Source organism: Parus major, chromosome 6 (assembly GCF_001522545.3).
Source record: "Parus major isolate Abel chromosome 6, Parus_major1.1, whole genome shotgun sequence".
NCBI classification, from domain to species: Eukaryota; Metazoa; Chordata; class Aves; order Passeriformes; family Paridae; genus Parus; species Parus major.
The window spans coordinates 19,086,206-19,113,250 of record NC_031775.1 but is presented as its reverse complement, the minus strand read 5'-3'; the positions used below and the strand labels follow the sequence as shown (position 1 = coordinate 19,113,250).

The window sequence follows — 27,045 nt, the reverse complement described above, 5'->3', positions numbered from 1 at the left end:
ATTTCTAAGACATTACTGCTGACATGTGAAAGTAAGGATTGATCAAATGGGAGATGCAGGATCAGCCATGTACGCCTTGTTTTTGCTAACTGGCTTGTAGAAAGCCCAGGGAAGTCAAGTGATTCCTACCATGGTGCTGTTTGCAGACTTGGAGCCTCTAGCTGAAAGATGGTTGGTTACCTCTTTGTCATTTTGGGGTCTGGCTGCTCCATCAGTTCCCTCTTTCCTCAGTCCTGAATATCCCCCCTTTACTGCTGTATTTTTGTTATTTTTCACATAAGTAGTTCAGCTGAAGCCTTCTTACAGGAATTCTAGTTCTGCATTTCACGTTAGCTATAACTGCAATAATTATGAAAATACTTTTTTTAGTTGATAACTTCAGATAACCAGTTAGTAAATACTTTTTGGTCAACTTCTATTCTGTTTGAAAGTGTTTCAGATTATTTGATGAGAGGAGGACATAATTCACATGGGAAATACGAGCTATGGAAAAGCCTCTGATCTTGGAGCACGAGGAATATATAGTATTAAGTCATGAATTATGTCATACTGTATCAGGCATCCATATGCTGCAGCTATACTTTTGTTTTAGGAACATCAGAATTGTCACTAATAAGAGATTCATTCAGGAGATTATCCTTGTAAAGAGTCCTTTGGAGATAGTTGTTTTGCCCCTCTGCTTTGGTTGCTGATTAAATTCTTGAGGTTTAATTTCTTGTAATGAGAAATTAGCTCTTAGATGAATTTCCAGAGGAAAATTATTGACTGAGGGCTATCTCAGTATCTTTGTGACCATCTGAGCTTCAGGACAAGGAAATGTGCGAGAGATAGAAAATATAGCCTAAAAAAATACACACCCTGGTTCACTTTCTTTCTGTTTTTTTTCTTTCTTTTTTTTTTCTCGTCTGGGAGACTAATACTCAGTCTCATCCATTGACCACTGATAGCAGAAGTCTGTGACAAAGGAAAGAAACATCAGAACTTGTGAACAGAGTAAGGGGTACCAGGCAAAGAAAATATCAGAAGTAGTTTAAATGCAGGTTATTGTTACAAAATAATAGGAAGTATTAATGTAATAAATACCTGAAAACATGTGTAATGTACATAATAATAATGATGATGTTCTTAACATTGTCTTTGAACAAGAGACATGAGAAAGTTTCAACAGAGGACTGTCTTCCATATTTGAAGTCTCTGAACTTTTGGGTTCATTATCTGAACCCTTGGGGTCATTAGCAAATCTATTGAAAATGATTGAAGTTACTTTCCTAGCAAGGGTGGCAAGTTAGTACCCACCACTAACACTCTGTTACCTTCCCCATGCCCACTATGCTGGTTCAGGGAGGAGTAGGTGTGCACCTGAAGCAGAACTGGTTGTCTTTTGATGATTTTGCAAGCCTAGAGCTAATGCATTTGGTTTAAAGAGCTCTTCTGTCCTGCATATGCAATGCATTGAAACCATGGTGCCACTGCACAGGTCTTTACTAGTAGCGATACGGTTGCCAAATGATCTCTGCATATTGATAGTGAATTTTCTCTATTACGCGTGTAACTTTCCCTGAGGTGGTGTGAAGCTAGATCACCAAAATGATTTATGAAATGGAAACCTGTTTGAAGGCTCGTATTAGTGGTAGTTTGACAGTTGTTTGGCTTTGTTATTTTAAATTACTTTTATCATGGAATCAGTTTATTAAAACAAAGAGGGGCGCGTGGGGAGTGTGCACAGAGACTGCTGTATCCAACCCAACTATCCAATACAGAAAGGCCCTGTCTCTGTTGGAACTCAGACAGTTAAGCCTTGAGTGTGGATCTGTGGTGCTTCAGTGAAACATGCAATTCAGTACTAAAGATCTCTCTTTATTAGGCATCTCTCTTGCCTAATAACGTATATCATGCTATAAATAGTTAGGAGATTTTGAGGGGCTTTAACTATTAGTTCAAAGTTGCTTTTCTTTAGACTTAGCTGCAGTTGTCGTGAGACTTTTGTTTATAGATTTGAGTTTATTTTGTAGCCTTTGCTTACGTTGTCATATACAAGCCTTTGTTGGGAAAGGGAAATGCTAGGGAATGGTGTGCTTCTGCCACATGTCTTAGCTAGAGATCCAGATTGTGGCTTCAAAATAAAAATTCCAGATACTTCATTGGAAGGCTAATGTGCTTCACAGGCCAGACAAAATTAAATAGCACTTGTAGCTGCTTGAAATTAACATTCTCAGTGGCGTGTAGGGAGGAGATAGGAACTTGAGTGGTCTAAAAAAGAAACATTACTTGCTTTAAAAAAAAAAAAGTTTGGAAAGAAGGATGTGTTACAAGCGATGAATACTTTTGCAGGCATGCAAACACCCACCTAAACCAGACCCTTTTCACCTCAGAGGCCGTGGCAGTAGGGAGGTGGCATCAGCCCTGGCAAAGCCGGGTGCTCAGCCTGTGCTCCCTTGAGCGGCAGCAGCAGCTTCCTGCAGGCAGCTGTGGAGCTGGCCCAAGCACTCCTGTCAGTGATTTCCATTTTCCTTATCTTGGCAGGTAGCACACTGGTATGCTGCTTATGGCCTGAATGGTAAGTGGGCATCTCTCTGAGCCTGATACTGGTTCCTGGACCAGTGTGAAAGCTGCTAGTGGCTGCATTAGTAATACTAATGGACTATTACTCTTACAGTTCTGTATATAAATAAGGATTAATATTACATTGAAATTTATTGTGAACTACTTAGTTTGTTGATATATGATGAAATCAATTCAGTGGTGTAATAGCTTTCATAGTATTACTTTAAATACTGTGCTACCTTCCCTGGGACTCAGTGTTATGAGATATGTCTTAATTGACTTTTTTTTTTAACATAACGTAGATTTGTACTAATGATGGTTGGAAATAAATATTTTTGTATTTTATAACATAGTTGCCTGTAAACAATCAGGCTAGAAAATGTTTTCCAGTGACTGCAGCTTTTCCTGGCTGCTTTTGTATCAACATTTGGCATTATCTAGTTGCTCGACTCAGTGCATTCTTGAATTGTTGTCAGGAAAAAATACTAACCTCCGTACGACTTAGATTTTGGTTACAGACAATGATCTTTTTGTATTTTTTCCTAATCTCTAACATCCATTTTTTTCTGTGTGGACAGAAATGGTTTCTTGAAGGGATTGAAGCCATCGTTGGGAGTGGAACACATGGATTATGACAAGTTTTTCCTGCTAGTAGTTTCTAAGTGGGCTTTGGGTGTGGGCACACATTTCTCATGAGCCGTCCTCAGCATTGTGTTTAGCTTTTGGATGTGTCTGCACTTTGCTTCAGAGCTATTATTACAGCTCATTTAAACAGACACAAGGTAGTTTAAAACAAATTAATTTGGGTTCCAGTAGCAGGCCTGCTGCAGGGCTAAGGTTTCACTGTCTGAATATCTAGCTAGAGCTGGGGTTTGTGTGTTTTGCATTGATATTTTTATGGCTATGGCTCACCTACAGTTGCTGCTGTAGAGGTACGTCAGGTCAGTCCTTGCATGCTGCAATCATACCTGATTTGTTGCCGTGGATTGTTGCATTTTATAGTAGTGAATTTCAATAAATTGTCAGTGATGAAAGGTAGGAGAGCAGCTCTTGTAAGACAGGTTTTCAGTCCTTGCATAAAATGGACAAAAAATGGGATGTTGATGAAAATCTCTTCGCTGGTAGCCAACCTGTTGCAGCCAGGCAAGGTGCCACCAACTGGCATCTATCTCCAGATTCCCCATATTAACATGAGTCATTTGGACCTGCTGAAAGCATTAGGTCTAGTTATAACTTGTCCCAGTAAAGGTTCATAATAGCTGCAAGAGACTATCCCAGTCTCTGTCATTTTTCTGACTGGCTGTCAGTGTGACAAGTTGAGGTTTTCTGTACATTATCGGTTTTACTGGCTCATGAGCTGGTGAGCAGCATGGGGTGAAATCTTCATCTTGCTCAAGTTGCTGGATGCTTTACTATTCACCTCAATGCTCCTTGTTTTCCCCATATGCCACTGAATGAACATGTATTTCAAATAGGGATCAAATTTGTAAACACTGTGGGGCGGGCCGTAACTGCTGCCAGGTGTTGGAGGTGATTGATGACGTTGTTACTGGCCCTTACAGGAGAAGTGGATGGGCTTTGGTGCCTCAAATTGCTGCTCCCTCGTATTGCAACTGTTTACTGCAAAAGACAGAAGCCTCCTTTCAACCATTCTGCTTCATGTTTTAGCCTCTCTCCTGCTGCCAAGAATATTTTTACTCTGCATCAAGAGAAAATGAATTCATGCCTTCAGGATTTGTACTCTTTGCTCTCTGCTATATGATAGCAACCCAGTGAGATGTGCAAGTGGAAACTGCATTAATGATTGATAAAAGCTGAGAGCTGTTTAAATTTTTTTCCTGTTTAATGACTATCAATAATTTAATGCATTTACTGTATGTTTTTAAGAAATAACACCCATATTACAGGCTTGGGTTTAATAGGCTAAATGATTCAGACTTCAAAAAATACCTATTTCCAACATGAAGTGTATCTTCTTCTTAGTTAAGAATAAGATAGAAAAATACAAAATCAGGCTTGTAAGGTAGAGTTAGTTGCTGAAAAAAAAAAAGAAAAGCTTCTGCATGCCCCCCTCCCACCCCCCTTATCCCTGGGGCTTTTGATAAGTTGCCACTGACAGCAGCACACAGGCTACTAACCTAGTAGCAGGGAGCAGGAGCAGGATGCTGCTTTCCCAGATGTGGCCATGCACCTGACTCTCCTGTCCCTTATGTCCTTGGTTCTGGGCCCCACTCCACCAGCTATTTCAGCTGGGTTATCAGCATCCTGTCCCCTAATCACTTGGGAAAGATGAGGGGCGAGGCTGTTAGACAAAGATATTGCTTCCTTCTAGATCTAGCTTAAAAGAGAGAAATACATGTTTGAAAAAATTATTTCCACCCTGTTTCTTTGGAAGAGACCGAATTTTTCAAGTGATGAGCATCTCTCATTCTGCTTCAGTGCACTGAGTTTGGTCCTCAAGGCTTTGCATATAACATATAGGGTATGAATCTTACTTATGCTCAGTTTGTACCATTTTAGGTGATTAAGAGAAAATGAAATTTTATTTTTTTTTTCATTCTTGGTGGGGTCATTGCAGTTAGACTGGTATAAATGTCATACAGAGGTTGGTATGCTTTAATAGGCATGCTACCTACATGCATCCATGTGAACAGCGCTTCTGAAAGTTTAGGTTTTTCACATGGACAAATGTCATTTTGGGAAGAGCTTTTTTTCTGGATCCAAGGAAAGCAGGTGGGAAAATACACATAGCTGTAAGATTAAAGTCGTAGGAAGCAATTGTGTGAATACCTCTGTATAAAGATACAGAAATAAAATACATTTGGCATTTGAATTAAAGGTTGTTCAACACTGCTTATTTAGGAAATATATTTCATGTAAGTAAAATCTAGTCTTTTATTTAGACATCTGGTGGTGGTGGATCCCATGAGTTCACTAAGGCAAATGACAGGAAAATTTATGTAGGAGATCTGTATTTTCATTGATTCTTACTATGTTTTTATGCTTTGTCTGTGCTTCTGCACAACGTTTTGCTTACTTTTTCTTGGCTTTTTGTAATAGATACTTGAGAAGAACTTTGAGAAGAGCTTCCTGTCTTTGTACAGATACAGTTCTGGGAAAATAGTATTTAGGTTTGAAGAAGCTTCTTCACAAATGTCTCCAGTACAAATGTTTGTGGTGGAAGGCTTACCCTGCTGTGTGTATGGTACACGTGCACACACACATATGCATGGATCATAGGGATAGGCTTTTAATTCATACCAAAAGAAGTAAGAATTTGCTAATTTCTTGCTGTAGGTGAATGTTATATTGTGTTTTCATGAAATATTACATGGAATGAACGTGTTACATTAAATGAAATGTGCTAGTTCTATTTCATACTGATTTTGTGCTAGCTGTAGATACTAAAAAATAGCTTGGAGAAAGACCCTGATTCAGAAGCAGATGTTCCTGGCTTCAAAACCCAAGGCTGAGAGGTTTTGTTCAGTTTCATCATGCCATTTAAGAGTAGGTATTTTAATCTTTTTTTCTTAGCTTGCATCTTTGTTTTTTGCAATAAGAAATGGAGACTGTTACTTCCCTCAATAGATGTTAAGGAAACAGGTTTTTATTACCTCTCCTAGATCAAAAGGTTGAAAATCAACAGGAAAAAAAGAAAATAACTTCTTACTGTGATATAAATTTGACCTACATCTAGTAGTACACTCTGAATGTACACATAATTCACCTGAAGAAGAGTAGCTGTTAGTTATATGTAGATTGAAGAACCTTGAGAACACTTTTTGGTTTTCTCCATAAATTTTAAGATGTGTTGATGATGAAGCCCACTGGTTTAAATCCTGAGCTGCTTCATGTTATGGACAAGGTTTGGGGAGGGTTCTGTTGCATACAGCAGTGCTCTGATCTAATTCCTCAGTGTAATGCAATTAAGAGCCATCACAGAGCTAGAAAATGCAATAAACCAGAAAATCACCCAGGTTGGTTGTGTGCAATGGGGGCTTCTGTTGACACAGGAGTTCCTCTAAGAGCTGAGGGAGGGGGCTCCATGTGGGGGTCAGACATGATAAGGTCAGCCAGTCATGCAGTGCAGATTGGAAGTGAGGGGCATTACTTTCCCAAAATTTTATTTTCTGAATGTAAAAGGTCTCTGGATCACTTAAGACCTAGAACCTGCAAATGTCCTGCAGGATTTTTTGCATTTTTCTATAGGAAGTGGGCTACACTTGGGTAGTGCCTGGAGAAAACACTACCTTTATTATGCAGCAGGAAGAATAAATCTGGAATCATCATTCAGAAGAGATTAGTCAAAATCACATTCCAGTATCCCTGCTCCTTGTTTAAATCTTTAGCTCAGGTACTGTCCAGAATGGGCAGACGTCATGTGAGATTTACTGAGAAGCCAAACCTAGCTGGAATAATTGAGGATTATTTTTATTAAGCTTGATGTAGGAAAGCAACTCTGCTAAATTCATTGCAGGAGTTGACTCACACACCATCTTGAGGGTGTTTGACTCAACATATGCCTAGTCATTTATCTAATGTTGATGTCAACGATTTGTTGGGTTTTGATACAGTGTTTCCCAGTTTTCTGTTTGTTTCTTTCCTGTAGTGGCTGTATACCCAAAACATTTTGACATTTTTTTCATATGAATTATCTCTGGCCCTGCCAGAAATTTAGTCGAGTCTTTTGGTATTGTAAGTAATTTTGCGAGGTTTCTCCACTTAGAATTTGACTTCTTGACATTTGGGTAATGCGTTATTTCACTTTATTTTTTTTCTTGCTTGAGGATTTGAGAACAGACCAATCTGACCTTCTTTGAGAACAAGTGATGTCAAACCTATGTCTCTAAATGGTACTTGAGACAAATTTCTGTCTCCCTGAGAATGTTGTTAAAAATCTTTGGTTTTTTGCACTCAGACTTCTTTTTTGCAATCTCTTGATTTTATGTTTGGTTTAAAAATATGCTTTCTTCAAATCTTTCATGTCTACTTTAGATGATTTCTCCTACTAGTAATGGGATGGAAGTGCAAAATTTTTAAGCACTTTAAATATAACCAGTATTTCAATACTTAACAGACTTCACTGGAGATCTTGGGGGAGGGGAAGTTCTTAGCACGGAAAAAAATGCTGTCAAAAGAATTATTTTGATTTGATAATGAAAAAGAAAAGCAAATTATTCATTTGATTTAGGGATACAAACCCAGTGTACGTTTGAGGGGGTGATACAATTTCTTTTTTTCTTGCATTTTGCAACCTGATCCGTGCTGAGCTGCTCAGTAAGTATTGATTTGCACATAGCCTCGGGATGTACACGTGTCAGGAGCAATTCACTAAGGGTCATTTCTTCTCCCATCCCCACAGTGAGGGCTGTAGCACTGTTTCCCTATTTAAAAAAAAAAAAAAATACAAAACAATTTGAGTTCTCCGGGTTTCAGTTTAAGTTGCTTTGCATCAATTAGTACAAGATGGTGAAAGCTGACAGAAAGCAGAAACACTACTGATGAGAGGTGTAAGACATTGAGAAAGTGAAATTAAACACTGTGGGAAGGTTTGCCTTTAGGCAGAAGGTTGAGGAGGCAGGTTTTTGAGTAGTTACATTTTTGTGTCAGGATCCATTCTTTCACATTGTCAGATTATTGCTGCGCCTATTTATGGGTGCACATAACAAGGCAGAAGAGGTTTTGAATCACTGAGCTTGTTCTTTCTCTCCTTGGTGAACATTTTCTGTGTGTTGTCTTCTGTGATCTTTATTTAGTTTTTCATTGTTTATTTACACTGCCACTGTTACTTCATGAATTCTTTAAATCATTGCCTATCTAGAGGGGATTCTGGACAGAATTACTCTTGCAGCTTTAAGTCTTGCTGACAGGAGGAGAGAAAAAGAGAGCTTTTGTCCCCTAGAGAAATGCAGGAACTGTGGCCATTTAGAATTGGACAGACGTGGTGGCTTTGAGGGAGATGCTGTGATAGAAGTGCTGCCTTTTATCTTGTTTCCTAGATGTTGGGGCCCCTAATTTAAAATCTCTTCCAAGAGACTAGGATCTGTAATGCTGTTAGCAGATGGGTTAATTGTTGTTTTGAGGGATGGCAGAAGTGTGTGTGGAAATGTAAGGTAGCATAAACTTTTCTCCTTATTTTGAGAACTTGTGTTCAGATTTTCCATGGGACAGAAAAGGGTAGAGTTTTTCCATATGAATATAAGCCAACAAAGTGTGATGGAGAACAGACTGGACGTGTTTCCCTTTGCTCATTCCCTGTGGAAAACCTTGATTGCCATTTCCTCAAAGATGTTAATGTCTTGCATGCACTCTTTAAAATAATTTTCCACTTGATTTTCCTGCCTTTCATCAGAGGCAGGTACTGGAGGTAGGGAGTGGCCCATTAAATCTCTGTGTCTGTAAGTTTCTTTAAAGTCATCTTAGGAGTAGGGCAGAGAGAGAGAGAGAGATGGTCTGAGGTGAGGAATTGTGGTTTTATGGGAGTGAAGCTCCATTTCTAAGTGGTACCTTTAGTCAAAAGGTTTTCTAGGTCTCTTTCTCTTCATTCTGTTTTAAAAAACCCCACACAAAGACTTATTCTTGCTGTTACTGAAAGATTTGATATAGCTGGAATAGATTGTCTTAAGAAAAAGAGAAGTTGTCTTAAAAAGAAACAGAACTTATGATTAGTTGCAAATACCTCATAATTGTAGGTATGATCCTCTCAGAGCAGAGTACATAAGTGCTTGAATGTTGGTATATACCTGTATGTTCAGTATGCATGTTGGAATTTGCCTTTTGCCAACTATTTTGATAGTAAATGTGGCTCATTTGAATTTTTACAGAAGTGGGTGTGAGTTTGGCTGAAGCATGTTTACTTAATAGAATCAGTGCTCGAGAATATTTTTGAATTGGACTTTAACCCATTCTAGTATGGGACTTTATCCCATTCTGACAGAAATCTCTTTGCTTTTCTTAGCAGTGCTTGATTTAACATTTATATTCTCTAATTTGCTAAGGTGACAATGGAGAAAATACAGGGCACCCTAAAGTGGTATTTTGGAACTGCAGAAGTAGTGGCACAGTCACTCTGCCAGGCAAGAGTTGTAATGAGTAGCCTCTTTGAAATCATGAAAGCTAATTCTTATTTCCTTTTTCCTACTTTTTTTTATCTCCTTCCCTCAGGAAAAACTGTTGTGCTGAGGAAGAAAACAGCTCTCTCCTCCCCTTTTTTTTTTTTCCCCCTCCCCTCCTTTCTTCTGGCCTGATTCAGAAGCTCCAGGAATGTGCTAATTGGCGGCGGCCTCTTCAGAAAGGTAAGGGGTAATTGCTATCTGCTTTTCAAGGTGTCTTGCCTGCTCTGCTCCTTCTGGAAGGGCAGGTGATGGCAGAAGAAGTTTGTCTATGGAGATTGGCCAAGCTTCTGGTTTATGTGGGCTGCCCTTCTAATACTGGAATGCAAACAGAAGCTTTGTGCACTTCTTGCTCTACTACTAAGTGTAGGATACTGTTCCTTGAGAAAATTTAGAAGATGAGATATATTTTAAATGCTTGCAGAGGGAAAAAGTAAAACTGTTGTATTGAAGACTGATTAACTAAATCTTTGCCTGAATATCAACTTAGATGGAAAGACAGAGTTAGGTCTGGAGAAGACAAGTTGAAGAATCATGTCTCAAAGTGCGTCTTTTATTTTTATCACACGTGTACCTCCGATTGGGCAGATATAGATTGGTTTGGTTGTTAAGTTGTTTTGGTTAGTTTTTTAAACCTGAAATGTTTTCTCTGGGGTCTGTCATAGTTTTGTGGCTGGTTATATGACTGAGAGATAAGACAGGAACTATCTGGAAGCCGAACTCTAGTCCTGAATGGTGAAACACATGGCAAGTCTTTAATTCTCCAGACTTTTTCCAGTTTCAGACAGAAGTGCAAAATGTGATGTGTGAGAGGAATTTAATTTTCTAGTTATCTGGTGATGGGAAAATCCATGTCCATCTTTTCACTGCAAGACATTCAGCTTATGTGTCAGGGATATATAAAGTCCAAAAAATTAGTGCTGATTCATAGAGCATCGTGAGCTGCATGAGTAGACTCGAGTTTGTTGCTAGACAAATTGCATATGTATTTTAATATTAAAGATTTGTATTTGCTTAGGAGCTGCAGTGCTTTGAGATGTCATTTCCTCTTCCATCTTTGTGATAGATGTTAATGCTCTTTGTAGTGGAGGCAATATCTTTTGTCTAGACCTCAGCCATTCTGGGTCAGAATTGACATCTTAACTTAATCCAGCACTGAGAAGGGGTTTATGCTAGCTTGCTAAGTTCTGAATTGGAGAGGCCAGTACATGATACAAGTTTTCCTGCCAGATTGCTCCATGGTGCTAACATTTGTGAAGGGTTTTGAAAGACAGTGCGATGCAATAATGGCTTAAATTGCCCCAGCAGGATTTGTCAGAGTTCATTTGTCAGACCCCTCACACTGACTAAGTACACTAACATATCAAGGATAAGCTCCAGACAGGTAATGTGCCTTGGGATGTTCTTTTTCTCATTCTCCATCTCATTCTTGCCTGTGCAGAGGCAAGCTAAGTCTTTATTGAACAGCCACTACCAGCTGTCTGGCTACTTTCTGCAATAAAGCTAATGATCTAATGGGCAAATGTTTCTTGGGGACCTTCAGCTGCAGCAGAGACAAGGAGAAACATACAGACCAGCTAAAGGGTTCTCAAGGAGTTTGCAATTTCCCCAGGGCTCCTTCTATGTAATTACCTGTCTCTCTCTTTGTCTCCTATCTTTTAATGCAGGAGGAGTGTCAGACTCAAGGCTGCTAATCTTCGTTACTATGGGAAGGCTGGTTACACTCCTCTTCGTGCAATTCAAAAATGGCAATTGCTGGTCCCCAGCTGGTTCCCTGAATCTAACTTAAAAATGGATGATAGCTTTCCTCCTTGGTGCCAGACTAAAGAATGCAGCTGCCTGTGCTGTTGCAGGCAGGCATTGCCTCCGCCACTGATGTTGTGGCATGCTGAGAGGAGCCTGCAGGAGCTGCCTTGTGGCTTCTGAACCTGTTTTCTCCCAAACAAGCAAAGGCTCTAAAATTCCTTTGAAACACGAAATTTTGGGGCACACTGAGATGTGGGAGGCTTGGCTGAGCTGCACGTGCGGAGGAAAGATTCTATAAGGATTCGTAGCTCCAGCTGAGTTTTTGTACTATTTCTGAATGCTTTCAAGCTCCCTGGGTTGGGGGCTGAGGGAAGCACAAGCTTTAGAGCTGTTTTGCAGAATCATGGGCATCGCTTCTTGTTATTGTCTCCCTCCCAGCATATGTCATATGCAGTGATGTGCAGTGGAGCCAAGTGCCACTGCTCAGTTCAATAGGATCAGCTGAGAGGCTGTGCGCAATCCGCTGCTGGTTCTCTCTGGCTGGATACATCTGTTTGTCCCTCTTGCACAGCACTGGAAATTTGGAGGGGAATCCCTGCCTGCTGCTCCCCTCCTCCTTTTCCTGCACATGCTTCCTGAGTTGCAGCATGTCAGGCAGATCGTTCCTCTGAAGCCAAGGCTTGGGAAGGGCTCCAGCACAAAGGCCTTGTCTCTGTGTGCTCCTTTTCATCCTAATGAGGAGAGGGAAACTGTCCCATGTTGGGCAGGGTCCCCTGGCAGCTGCTGCAGGCTTGCACGCCCAGGAAGTGTATGTTGCTAAACCCCTTTATGGTACCTTTGTAAAACATGCTTTAACTGTCTGCAAATGTACGGTGTTTAAGCAGCAGAGTCTGTATTATCAAATGCAGTCATGCAGACTGTAGTCCTCGGGGTGAAAAGCTGTGGGGGGAGAGGCTGGATGTGACAGTGAAATTTGAGAACCAAAGCAAGAGGAAATTCTTGCCCATGTGTTGGACTAGAGCAGGTTCAGTAGAGGTGGAGGATGGGGAACATATACTTCTCAGTTTGGATGTGCTGAAGGGGGAGTCAGAAAGGAGAGGGAGAGGCAGGGCAAGGACAAGGCAACAAAAGAGCAGGATGTCCAGTGGGCCACAGTTTGCTGTGTTTTGTTTTTTGTTTTGTATCAGTGCATGTAGAGCGACTGTTTTGCACTGATTTTTTAAAGAGCTTTTATTTCCCTCATCATTTCCCCATTTTCATTTTTTATTTGTATCAACCTGAGCCATCTCCAAAGGAAATGTGATACTGCTGCTAGCTAACATTTCAGGTGGGTGACACTGTATATTAAACACCATGTCTTTAATAACTTAGCTGTCAGTTGGAAGTTTGCCCTAATTGTTTGTCTTTTTCTTTTCATATATAAATCAAGTTTACAGCTCTTGAGCATTTGTAAAGAACATTTCAACAAGGTGTTTGTTTCAGGTCTTGGATTTTTTTCTCCCTCAAATCCTTTGAGATCTTTGGGCTTAGGATTTCTCATTCAATAACTGTATTCAGTAAAATGATGTGCCTGTCAAAGCTGTATTGCACCTTACGAGAGGATGACAGGTTCTTCCAGAGTTCTCAATTTGCTAAGCCTTAACCATCTCCCACTTTAAATCAGGACTTTGCCACTGCTTAAGGTCTTTAAGTACTTCATTAACAGTAAGTCTGCCATCTCTTGCTTTTTAGTAAAACCTTTGATTTTTTTTCAGAGTTTCATTTCATGAATGTTATAGGTATTAATTCTTTATTCTGATACAGAGAAGACTTAAATCTTATAAACTTTATTGGAGAAGGAAAAATACTTCCATCCCAGCAGTGCATTTTTCAGGTAATTTTTATGTTTAGAATCTGTTTACCATTTAGATTTTAGAAAGCTAAATTCTTGTTTTGTCCCTCCAGAAAGATAGTTTTAAACATCTTTGATGGTTTTAAGTGTACATGAAGTGGAGAGTTCAGAGCTGAAATTGATTTGTTTGTAAATCTCTTTTTTCATAGAAAAGGTCTAAAAAGCATTAAGCAGAATGAAAATTTAGCATATCTAGGCACAGGAAAATAGGTTAAAGCTATAGTTTAGAACCATGATTTCAAATTTTCTACCATTTTCAGTTGTCTGAGTCAGCCCTTTTCTGAGGGCAAACTTTACAGGTCCATGGACATGAGTGAGTAGAGTTTTAAGGAGATGAGGTGAGAGCACTGCAAGGGCTTGTCTTGGGGCATCTGTGTGTGCACGGAGGGCTAGAAGTTCCTGTCCTGTGGTGTGTGCCCCATACTGTGGCTATGGCAATGACCATTTTTTGTCCCTCATTAAAATCTTCCAGTTCTTGGTGTTAGCAGAGTATCTTTGGGTTGCTTGCCTTTCCTCTAGTTTCAGCAGTTATGGTCTGCCTGCCTCAGTTGTCCATAATGCAGCAGAGTTTTGGACATTCCTCACTGTCATTGTGTTTCAGGTGTATAGACCTACTTCTGACTACAGCACTGGGTTTATTATTTAGGAATAAGTCCAATATCAAGTAGCATGATACAAAGTGCAATGCATAGGTATTAGTATTAGGTGGCAGGTTTTGCTATTTTACTTTTGTTTATATTCTCTGTTAGTCCTTCAAAAAAAAAGGTGCAAGGCCCAAATCAGCTATGAAGTCCTGGTTGAAATTAGCAATGAAAAAGACCTGATTTGTTTCCTTATTTCCATAAAAGTGGTAACTGTCCTCTTCTGCTAGGGAATGACCCATCTGGTTGCATATTGCTCCATTTTTCAGGTACACAAAGATGCATGTGAACTCTTTATAAGTTTCAAAAATTTGGCCATTCATAAAAAATTAATAACAAATCCAAACCAGCAAAATTTTTCATTCATAAAGCAAGTATTATAAAGCATGAATGCCAGATCACGAGTTGAAATTTCAAAATCACGTGTTCCAGGTTTTTTTGTCTTTTCTACTGCGTTTGGCATACACATGGTTTTATGTGGTGCTGCCTAGGGTATTGTGAGCACTGGGTACTACCTGCAGCTCAGGCTGTGGTAGCAGAAATCATTCATCCTGTCTCATCCCTTTTGGGCTTAGCCCATGGGAAGACTTCTGTTCAGTTAGCCCAGTCATTACAGTAGAGAGCTGCACTAATATCTTGGCAGCTGCAGGACAGAAGATGTTTCATCTTGTAAGCCTTGCCATAAAAAAATTTTGTCTAGAAAATTCTATGCAGATTTCAACAGGCCAAGTAAACTTATACTAGGAAGCGCTGTATAAAATGTGTCCTGAAACATTTTTATCTGGTGCTGATGGCCTTAAAAGCCAGATGAAGCACATCAGTGACTCATGCTCAGTTACTGCCCTACTGTGTGATGTAAACCAGATCTTGCTTTGGTGCCTTCTCGCATACAGCCTTGTCTGGCTGGATGGTGAATTTCAAGCTTGTGCTTATAGTCTGCAGTTCATACCCTAACCAAGCTATTCTATTGAAAGAGATATCTTGCTTGTACCATAAACAGAAAGTTTCCAGTCACTTCCTTACTATTCCACTTACTATTCTTGATTAAACAGGAAATTAGAAGTAAATGTTAGAATGACCAAGGAAGTTTTATTTCTCTTTCTCCTCACCATCTTTCCTTCCATTCCTCCCTCAAAATATGGATTTGTTGCAGTTTTAGGCCTAATGATTTTTCAGACTTCTGGTGGGCATTGTTGTGAAAGAGTGAAAGCTTAACATTTTAACGAAGGGAAACAGAAGGTGTGTAGCTTTGGTTTTTCTTTGTTTAGTTTTTAAAGTTTCCCAAATACATTTGGGTATTTCTGACAGTCAAAATAAAAGCAATTGATTAGACAAGGCGATTAGGTATACGAAGCAAAGCACTGTTTTCCAGCAAAATGAGCAGCTAGGATATATTTCAGTCTTCAGATGCTTGGCTAAATAATGGTAACATACGTTTTTTGCTGCTAGAAATTGAGATTTTGGCGGTCATATGCAACTGTGAAATCTGTAGGCATATACTGTAGCAGAAGCTGTCTTTATGCATATACAGCAAATGGTATTTGGCTTGGGAGAAAGTTCTTCGCTCTCTAAGAAAGTCGGGGTTTTGATGGAACTGACTGCTGTTTGTGCTTCATAGTTGAAATTATTTTATTCTGTAAGGATGAATAAGCTGTATGTATTAAAGGTACTGTTGTTTTGCCCCTGTTCCCAGCAACGCAGTCTGTTTCCCTGTCTCCTTCTTCTTTCCAAGCTATTTCTTTCCAAGTTTGTGATCATAATTACAGTGAGAAGTAGATTACATACATCTGTATATTCCAGCAGGAAAACTGAGCCTTGGAAGAATTTTGGATGGTGGGACATTTTCTTACTCACCTCTCTCTTCAAAGTGTTTTGATATCCTCAAAGGGTTCTGGGAATGTCAGTCTGAATGGCCTAATAAGACACTGGGTGTAGAGAGGATGGAGAGTAAAAGGAAAAGAATGGAAGAAGTATGCAAGTGGTGGTTCACCAGTGTCACATTAATAGAATCCTCGAATCAAGTGCTCATTCATTTTAACTAGAGGCTAATTAATCAGAGTGAGTAGATAAAATGATAAGCTGCTTTTAATGAAGTGAATCAGCTTTATTAGCAGTAAGCAAAATGCAAAATATTTGGTCTCTGGCACATGTGGTTTTCATGGGGACTGTGGTTTGCCACCAGCTCTGGATTGTGCTAGCCTTTTTCTTGCTGCACTCTGCAGGCTGTGCTGTGTGTTTCAGCATGTGGCCAATTCAGAATTCAGGAAATAGAATCTAATCAGAAGCAGGTGTAACATTTTAAAACCATAAGGAATGTTCCTTACAGATCTTTTTCTATGCCAGATTAGCATTTGCCAATTTTCAAACTTCGGAAGCGATTATTTTTCTTTGGAGATAGCAGGCTTTGTGCTTCCAAGCAGGCAAGGAGACAAACAAAAAACTGTGGATTTACCAGAGTGCCGCTGTTTGAAAGGCAGCAATATGATACTGCTTGGTAACTGCTAACTTAGCCTGAAACCAATAAATAATTATCTACCCATTCAAAACTTAAGAGCAACATTGCACCAGGCTGGTGCTGCTTGTGTATATGATTAAGTAGAAGGCCAAAGCCAGCATGCCACTGTTAAACTGGAGCAGGCTTGCTTGCACACTCTTGTTTCAGATGATTCTCTGCAGTGCCCCTGTGCTGTTGTGGTGTTCCCCAGTGTCTCTCTCAAAGCTGTAGAAGCCATTGGATGGACTATGATGTGCATGGCAATGCAAGGCTATAATAGGAAATACATAAATGAGTCATGGATTAAGATAATGGTGTAATTTACATTGGACTGAATTACATTAAGTGCCCAAATTTAAGGTCAAAATGAACTTCACTTATGACTATGTATATCCTCGTGAAGTAAGCTAAAATTAGCAATTTATTCATAAAAGTCACATCACGGTAAACTTACAAACTAGTGGTTCGATAAAGTTCCTGTAGTTATGTAAACTGGAGAAGTTGATCTGGTAGATGAACACGATTTGAGAATAGGATGCTGGCAAGGAAATTGTCTTCCCCCCAGCAGCCTTTCCTTAAAAGACTCTGCTTCCCAGCGCCATTCAAGTGTAAATCCTTATGCAACAAAGGGGAGGCTGGCAGCTCCACCGGTTCGGTTCAACAGTATAAGTGATCTCTCATGCTTCAGTTGAAAGGTTGAATCCCTGAAACGCAGAATGCTGCTATAGAGGGAAACTCTCAAAAGGCTGGTGAGAATGGCAGGGTGGGGGGGAGCCCGGGGTTGGAAAGCTGTTGAGATCCTTGAAAGCGCAGTGACAATTTTTGTCTTTACCATAAAATGACCTGGAGGCAGCTGGACAAAGGGAAAGCTGCTGTTCAGGTGAGGTTGCAATCACCAATCCAGGAGCTGGATTTTACTTGTTCTCCCCCTTAGGAACACAGCATGCTGCTCTACTTGCCAGCACTGTATGTGGTGCCAATATTTTGTCTACAGTGTGCATTGAGTCCCTCTTAGTTTTCCTGTTTGGATTATTCTTTCTAACGACTTTGTGTTGCAAGTCTCAAAGCTTCGGAATTGTGACTTCTCGCTTTGCAAAACAGAGTATGAAATTGTGGACATTGGGTTTTACACTGAAAGGATGAGGTTAATCTTGCACCTTCTGAAACCCTTGTAAATATTTGACTGGCTACTCGGCAACACAGCTGAACTGCCTGAGTTAATGCTTAATGTGAGAGTGGTCCTGAAGTGCTTGGCTTTGGTGATGGGCCAAGGGTCACAGAGTGAGCAGTAGTTCCCCGGGAAGACATCTGTGCTCCCTGTTCCTTATCTTCCAGGATTCCTCCCTTTCCCCCCTCCACTGCCCCAGATCTCCAGGCAGGAGGAGGTGAGATAGCCGAGTCCACTCCAAGCAGGGTCAGCTGGGTGTGCTCAGGTGGCAGTAGAATTGTTTTGGGCTGTCCTGCTGACGTTCTCTGCTCTGGTGCTTTTGCTGGTCCAGCAGCAGTGCGGTAATCCCTGAGTTCCAAGTGAGGGTGAGTCTATCAGGCTCTCCACAACTACTTCTGGGTTTGGAAGGGGTTTTTTGTGTATATAGATGGTACCAATAGGCAGTTGGTAGTAACTGGTCACTGGGGAGCCAGTGACAAATCTGAAACTGAGTATGTTAGAATTTAAATTGTAGGTTCTGATACCTGCCGTGCCTTGACAATGTAAAAATTAATCCTTTTTTTTTGTTCTGAATGAAATGCTTTCTAGTGTTGGAAAGTTAGCACAAAGACTACGTGGGAAAATGTTTTCATCTTTATGAACCAGATGAATGAAAATCCTTTTCTTGTTTTATGAGAACTAACCAGTGCAAGACAGTTTTTGATTTTCTGATGTGGAGATTGATCATTCATAATGTTGTACCGTATCAGTCCTTCCAAGTGGCAAGAACTTCAGATGTCAATGCAAATGGGAGAAGAGTCTTTCAGAGAACTTCAATGTCATAACAGAGTCATAACATCATTTAAAAAGAAATAAATTTTTGAACTGGTTGTTTAGGTGTGATGAATGTTGCTTGAGGATACCAGCTATCAGAGAGCATCCCAGAGACATGTATAGTGTATTCCAGTAACTGTATAAAGAAGTAGTGCTGCCCCACCTGCTGCACTATGAGATGGAAATGAGCAACACTTTGATTATTGAAACACTAACTTCTTATGTGGTGTTTAAAAAACTGTAGCACTTTCTACAGCTGTGTTTTTTTGACTATTGTTGCTGTAAAAAAAATTGTTAATTTCTGGCAATAGTTTATTGTTTTGATTTGGGAAAGGAGGTTTGGGTTTTTTATTTGGTTTGTTTTTGGTTGGTTTTTGTTTTGTTTGTTTTGTGGTTTTTGTTGGTGTTGTTGTTGTTGTTTGGGTTTTAATATGCTGAGAAGTTAGTTTATATGCCCACTTGTAGTTTAGTAGTCTCCATTTTCTAGTCTGCATTTCTGTAGCAGAAACTTTGATTCCTGAAGATCAGTTTTGAAATATCCTATTTGACAAGAATGTTTCAGGAGAAAATGAGCATCCAAGAAAGAAGGCAGTAGTGTTGCAGAAAGTCTGTTCTGCTGGTAAGAAGTTTTGACCTCAGGCCAGGGACTCACTTGGGAAAGGTTCAATACGTTTGACTCCAATGAATCCTCCTAATCCAAACAAGCCCTATGGAAGAAGCTAGAAAGATAAGGTTTGGGAAAATCTTTTACTGTCTGGCTTGTGATCAGAGCACCTCAAACATGGTTCCTACACCTTCTTCTTTGAAGATCTGCTAGTGGGCAGACACCTGTGTGAGCCCTGAGCATGGCCCCAGCTGGCAGGTGTTAGTTGAGGTTTTTTATAGCAGAATACAGTGCTGGAAAAGAATATCATTCTTTACAACCTATTATCAGATGGGGAATGGAGATCTAGGCAGTGGTTCTTCTGAAGGACCGTGGCTTATCATGAACTCAGCCTAGATTCGAGTGAAGTCTAGCATTAGCTTCCTGAAAGTGTTCAGCAGGTGCCTCTGTAAAATGTCTGTTGGGCCACTACAAATACCAACCCTGTATTTCTAACTGAACACATGGATGCACAGAAAAGCGAAGTTATTTTCCTTCAGTTCCCTGGCAAGTGAATGACATAGCTGGGAACAGAATGGAGATTTCCTGATGTCCATTTCCCTCTTATAATTACCAAACAGCGCTGCTTTCTTCTTCATTGTAAACATGAATCGAGCCAAATGGCATGCACAATTAGCTTTTTTCACTGCAAAGCTGGGGGAGAAGGAGAGAAGGAGGAGGGGACTGGAGATTTTAAAGGAGAGGGGAGAGTCATTCAGGGACACTGTACCTGCTGGGGCACAATGTAATAACCGCTGGGGCAGCCTGGGCTGCAGATGCATTGTTATCTGCAGTCCCCAATCTGGGAGAGCTGCAAAAGGTTTAATGCAAATCTGAGACCTCTGCCATTGTGTGAGACAGATTAGGGCTCATTTGCATTCCTTCTCCTATAATAATTACCTAGCAAGGAGTGCCTGTTACCATTAGCTTCATTCTGTTTGTCTGTGATAACGCCATCAGCAATCTCTTCTCCACGGATTGCGGACACTGTGAGGAAGGGCAGTGGGCCAAAAAAATGATAATAAAAGAAATCTGTTGGAAAAGTAGTAGAAAAATGTGAATGCTGAAAAATTAAAATGCAGATAGTTTTAGTAATAGCCATTAAATACAGCTGGAGAATTACTGTGAGCTGAAGAGTAAAAGTCAATATTAAGCCATAGTATTGATGAGTTGTATGGTTTCAAATATCAGTCGAGAAAAGCTAGCACAGGATTTTAACTGAGCTTTATCTGTGGTGCTTCAATAGTTTTGTTCAGTTTTCAGAATTGATTCAGAATGTTCTAAAATTAGCAGAACTAGAGATCAGTGTTACTGAGAGACAAATGTTAACAGTCTAAAACTGATGTGATGCATTAGAAATTCAGGTAAAATTCCACAAACTTACTGCAGCTTTGGGTCCTGGAACTGAAGCAAAGAAGTATTCCTGAATTAGAAATTAGGGTAGATATTTGGGGTTCTTTTACTTTGGGGTTTGTTTGGTTGGTTTTGAGATGGGAGGAGTTAAATAGCAGAAAAGGAATGCAACTAAACATGGAAGAGTGAGGGTGCTAAAATCAGCTTATTCCCTCTACACATTTATTGCATACAGAAGGAACATGAAATCCTTTCCTGCAACAGTTGCTGTTCGTGCCACTCACTGTCCTTCCCTTGTTTTTTGCCCTTTGCACTCTGATGAAGAAGCTGCTGGAGTCACCCCACCAGAGGCAGAGAGCCCTGAAATTCCCGGTTCAGCTTTGGCTCCTGCCTCGAGTCCCCAGCCATGCATGCACGCCGCAGCAGCAGAGTGCAGCTGCTGAGGATGGAGCCCAGGACTCATCTCAGGGCCTGGCTCTTCTTTGGATGCTCCTGCAGCAGAGTCTGGGGGGAACTCTGGAATAAGATGGCATGCCACATATTCTATGTGCACATCAACACCAGGGAGGAAGCAGTGTGTGTGCCTGGGCTGCCTCTAGTTTGCTACAGATTTCCCCGTTCTGGTGCAAGCTTTCCCATGCCAGAATTTTTAATGAAGTAATTCCATCTTTCAGTGGAGGGGTGGTGAAGCAGGAAGACAAATCAAAGCAACTCTGGCTTTTATCTGCCAAACATCCACCTTGCATGTATTCAGATAGATGTGGGCTGATTTCTGATCTGCAGCAGGCTATCAAAATGATGAGTCTCATAATTGGGTTGTTTTGGGTGCTTTTATTTTTGCAAGTGATATTTTGTGTGCTGCCACATTTACCTTTTCATCAGTGTGGAAGCAGTAGAATGCCTGGGATGCTGCCTGAAAAGTTGGCTGTGGTTCTGAGGGGAGAGAGAGATGGGGGGTTGCAAGGGGCTTTCTGTGGGTGACCTGTTGGGCAGCGAGAGAACTGCCTGGAGAAAACTTCAGTTCCTGTGACTGGCATCATTTCTGGCTGCTAGGGATCTGGGTGGGTACTGTGATCACATAACTCTGAAGAGTTTAAAGATCCTCATGTGTGAACATCCTTAGTTTTCCAAAATTTTCATCTTGCCATTGGTTTGATTTTTTAAACCGTGATAGCAAGAAAAGCAATTTGACAACTCTTGAAATCAAGGTTCATGGATAGGGCTAAGTGCTGCCTTCAATGATACCACTAGATATTTGGCATTAACCACAAGTTATATTGCTGTAAGGGATTAGAGGGAATGGCAGAGGACTGGAAATATTCATATTTCTTAAGTCTGTTTTTTTTCTCTTCATGTTTTTACTACTATAATGTTAAAAAGCACAAACTCGACAGTTACACAAACATAAAAAGAAAGTTTAAAAGAAAAGTTTAAAAAAATAGTTTTAAAGCACATGTTTCTTAAAGCGAATGAGTACTTTTAATTCTAAATACAAACTAAAGGATGCAATTGCATTTTATTTAAAAGAAGCAGCATAAATCTTTTGTTCATCTTCAGGCCTTTTTCTAGGAGGAGGAAATACAATTTGGTTTCATAGCTAGTTATATATATATATATATAATTTACAAGTTGTGCCATCATTATATTGCAATAAAATCGCAGTTGATATAATTGGAAAGGTCTAATGTATGTAGTGTGTGGGGAAGGACAAGGAAGTTTGGAAGTGTATGGAGAATAATGATTATGTACATCTAAATGTAAGCTAAAACAGAGCAACATATGTTGCTGTGTGAGTAATTGGAGATAAAAATGACTACTTAGATAGTGCAGTATGATATGAAGCTGTATGTTTATATGTATATACATACACTATTTGAAACCCAGAAAATAATGTAAAGATAACATAGCTTCTTACAAGGCTTGTATTATTCCTGCAACTTATTTTTCTCCTATGGCCCTCCTTTAATAATTATTTTAGTCCAGTCACCATATGTATTTTCAGTCTTCTGTTTTGACTCTGTTGCAATGCATTCCAAGTAATTTGTGTACTTAGCAGTATATTGCTTTTCTTCTTTAACCCACCGTGTCCATGGGTATGTTACTCATCCCAAAGCCTCTGTGATCTGGAGGAGATGCATCAGAAATGAGTTTTTGAATCCCCTTCCTTATCTGAAAAGCTGAAGTTGGGCTTTAAAGCCCTGTGTTAAAGACGTGTAAAGGCACATGAGCAGCTGGGGTTTTGTTGAAGGAAATGTCACCGTAAGTGAAGAGGTGAAGAAAGCTCTCGCACTGACCGGGACCGCTGTTGCTCATCCTCGCTGCTGGAGGCAGTGGCCTGTCACACCCAGGGGCAAGGGGTGCTCGTCTGCTCAGGCTGAGCTACACAGCACAAGCTACACAAGCTGGTCCGAGTTGCTTTTCGGCACTGCTGCAATGGAAAGTAAATTTAAGCTGATCCTGTTGTTTTTTTTGAAGTGCATGTCAGCTCCTCTGTCCCTCGACAGAAGTTCAAATAGCTGTTAGGAGAAAGGCTGAAGTTGTGGGCAGATAAGGCACTCTAGGAAACAGAGATCCCAGCTTGGTAACACAGTGCATTTGAGACCAATACATTTCCAAAGGAGTCATCGGAAAGAGATAAAAAGCCGGGGTGGGGGGCTTGTTTGTGCCGTTCACTGCATTAGCAAATGAAGGACCCACAGATTGTCAGTGTGTTAAACTGACCCTCACACATAAATGAATCAAAGGAACAGCTGGTTATTCTCTGGTGTCTTTAGGCTGTCTGAGAATGATCATCAGCAATCCTTTCTGTTGTCCAGAAAGCTGTCTGGAGTCCAGATATGGGCTGCTTTACAGAAAATGCAAGAGAAGTTCCTTTTCTAACTCAGCAGTAGCAAGGCCACGCAGGTCCCTGCTCCACTTTCATGTCTCACCATGCCTCCTTCCTCTCTCTCTCCCTCCAGCTGCTTTTATAGCGTGAGGTTACTAGCTGAAGAACTGGCTTTGCTGACTTTTACCTAACAAAAAGGTTTCACAAGCTTTACACTATATGGCATAGTGATACTTAAATACTGAAAGAAAACATGCCCACAGAGAGCATAGATCTCCATGAAAACATACTTAAACATACGTTTATGAAGTAATGCGGATAACTAAACTTTTATATAAGCATAACCATACACCCACACAACTTACAAGACTAGACTTATTTTCAGCTGCATTATTATCAGAATTACAATTTATGTAACATAAATTATGTGAGCCAAAGGAATTTATGAAGCAGAATTCTGGAATTGGTTTAACTCTCTTGATTCTGCAGAATGTTTCCATCTTAGGAACTGCAATAACTTTTTCTTTTTTTTTTTAATTTGGGGGGTTGGAAGGGGGAGGGGAGAGTTGGGATAAAAATATTTTATGAAAAGGGCTGAAACTTTGAAGCATTGCAGAAAGCTGTTTTAAGGTCTTTTAACATTTATTGGAAGGCTAATTGCAAAATATTTCTTTGAGACCCACTCTAGTACAATGTGGGTAGCAGTAATCTACAAAGCAAATTATGAGGAGAAAACAAAGGATTTGGACACTGTTGTCCAGTGACACCAAACTACTGTCTAGTGACAAAATCTGGGTACTCAAAGCAAAGCAGCAGTGTCCTAGGCACTGGGCTCTGCCCAAGGTAATCAGCTTTCCTGAGTTAAAAGCAGTCTGTTTTCTGGGTGGAGCACCATGCAGATTTGCCCAAAGACTGCAAACATTAGTCTCTTCATGTGGTTTTGTGAACTTAGGTTTATTTCTTAATTTGTGTACAACTCTGTTGGGGAAAAACATGGTGTTGCTGCAGAGAGCTAATGCACGTGGGTGTACATGTTCTTGGCTCAGCCTCCTTGAGGAGGACTGACACACAGGAGCTGGGATCTGTGGGATGTTTTTCTCAAGCAAACCCTCATCCTCTTTGTACTAACTACAACGGAAGATTTTTCAATATCCCCCCCTATACATGACTAAGGAATTTAGTGTTATGAATTAATGTGTTCAGTTCTTGTGACTGGAGTGTGGCTTTGGTCACAGGTCATGATCTTTAATTTGGATGGATTACAACTCCAACCAAATAAAACATGCTATCTTCCCTTGTTCCAACAGTGAAGCTAGCTGGGCATTTGAGTAGAAAGGAGTTCACCATTATAAAAGCAGGCAGTCTGGGGAGAATGAGGAAGCTGAGCACAAGCCTGCAAGCACAGCTTGTGTACATATTTGTTGAAAGCTAATTGGCAACGCAGTTGCCTTTCAGAGTTGTTCTTTCACCTATCAGTAGAGCACAACTCTGGTACTTAATGTACTGTAGATTACGTAAACGCTACCCTGAAATATTTGTACAGGCAATTAACTCTTGTTTTTATACTACTCTTGAGTTACAAATGGAAGCCTGCTGTAGAGCTTGGAATATTTATGCTATGATAGATATTCCATAATTAGATTAAATAACACTTTCAGCAAACTGGCTAGCATTAAGATCAGAAAAAACAGGATATTGGCTATCCTGTGAGGAGCTGAGGATCTTTTAAAGTTTGGTATCCAAGAAATACAGATGCTGTGTTTGTACCACATTGTTGAGGAGCAGCAGTATTTACAAGGGTTTTGTCTAGAGTGAATGTATCTGCTTTTGGTTATTATATTTGAAGACTGAAAATGCTTGTATCACTAACAGTGGTCTGCATTTTTTGTGGCAAAACATGATTACTAATGGAGTAACTTGAAGCATGTGTACTAGTGTGGTGTCACAGTTACCAGAACAACATCATCATCTAATATGTCTGGGTGGCTCTAAGAATACTTATGTAGATGCATATTTATTTTTCTTCCTCTTGCTCTTTTCAAACTTATCTTATAAACATTTTGTCCCTTATGAAATTAAGTCACAGCTCTGCAATTTGAGCTGGATAATAAATATATTAAAATGCGACCAGTTGGTAACTGCGGTCTCAAAGCCAGACCTCCATCCTCTAGAGTTTATTCACAAGCACTTGACCTAATATGACCGTGAATATGAATAAAATGTTAAGGGATTTTATTGCAATTCATAGTGTGACTTGCTGCTATGATAATAAAACAACATTTATAACCTCAATGGCTGCAGCATTCTCGTGCTCATCAACATGTGCCTGCACTAAGAGAGGTGTAGGTAATGTGCTCCCCAGTGAAGTCAAGGGACTGCTTAAAGGAGTTCATTAGTATTTTACATAGAATCAAACAGGCTAAAAGGGTGGAAAATAAAACTGATAGAATCAAAATCCTTCATACATTTAATGTACTAAGACATCACAGTAAGATCAGATGGTTTTTGATTAAAAAACCAGTTTCTTCAGAAAGAAGAAAATGTAATTTTTTGTACATTAGTGCAAAAGTGTTATTACTAATACTGACACACATACATTTGCTGTTTGAGGCTGGGTTTTTCGTGGATGAGAACAGCTAAACTTGACAGGCACGTCCATTATGAAGTCAGAAGCCCATTTGCAGGTTTTGGATTAGTTCTCTAAATGGTCCAAATTGATTGTTTCTGTGGTCAGATATTCATCTGTTTTCTCTTGCATTTCTTTTTCCACCTCATAACAACCTCTCCCAGACAGAGGATTCTTTATGAAGGAAATTTCAAGCAATTTAACTGAGACTTGTCTTTTCTCAGTCATTTGTAAATTGTTACAATAGGTTTTACTTCCCCAGTTCAGTAGCAAAATGTTCTTGCTTAAGAGTTCCTTCAGCTTTATCCAACTCTCTCACATGCACGGAGATGAGCTGTTTGCAGGGAAGAGGTAAATATGTGAAATGGTTCTTGAAATGTCTGATGTCATCCACAACCACTCTTCCCTATGTGGCAGAAGATGTGAGTGGTAAATATGGGTGAAACCAGAAGGCTGCTGCAATTGTTGATGATTTTCAGTAGTGTCTACAAGTTTCTCTTGGATTCTTTTAAAGTCCCCTGTGGCTATAGGAAATTAAAGATGTTTGAAGCATTACTTACTTGCCAGATGAAAAGAGACGGGAGCTGTTGCAATGCTTCTTTCCAGTTGCTGTCTTCTTTTGGGGACTGTAGGTGTTCATTAAAGTAATCTTAGCAAAAATGAGAAATAAATCACCTTAAGAAACAATTTTGGTTTGATGTTTCTCTGCTTTGGAAATTTTAAACTAGTACTTAGTATAAAAATGAAGAGGCAGAGGGATTTCTGTTTAATTGTCAGGACAAGCTTTGTAGGTAGGAGGTTTTAATTAGGTCAGTGCAGTTGGTAAAATAATTTTTTTGTGGATGTGAACATTTCTTCAGAGTTTCATTTAATGTTTTGATGGAGCAATTAAGTATCATTCATTTCAGGCTGACAATCTAACCTGCCTCAAATTTCTTAATCCAAGGTCAGGAGTCATTGGTTCTTAATGAGTGTTGCAATGTGTAAAAAGACCAGGTAGTTTGTAATCTGATCTTCATGACTAACTAGAAATGAGGTGTAACTTTGAAAGAAGTTGAAGCCTATTGAAAAAAGCTGGTTTTTGTTAAACAAATGCAGTTGAACTGCAGTGGGAAATATGACATGTTTTTACAAGTGTTTTAATTTGATATATTATTTAATCATGGTTGCTTCTGAGGCTGATGGCT

General features: G+C 39.9%; 1 protein-coding gene across 6 annotated transcripts in view; it reads left to right on the top strand.

Annotated features, from left to right (window-relative positions):
- ZMIZ1 (zinc finger MIZ-type containing 1) overlaps positions 1-27,045 on the top strand; it is a 340,259-nt gene that overhangs the window by 39,525 nt on the left and 273,689 nt on the right. For 5 of the 6 annotated variants that reach the window (XM_033515828.1, XM_033515825.1, XM_033515826.1 and 2 more), the window contains exon 1: positions 9,713-9,839. The exons of the other annotated variant lie outside the window; for it this stretch is intronic. The gene's annotated coding sequence lies outside the window, so the exon portion shown is untranslated. Of the gene's footprint in view, positions 1-9,712; positions 9,840-27,045 lie in introns of those variants that run through there. 6 annotated transcript variants of the gene reach the window in all.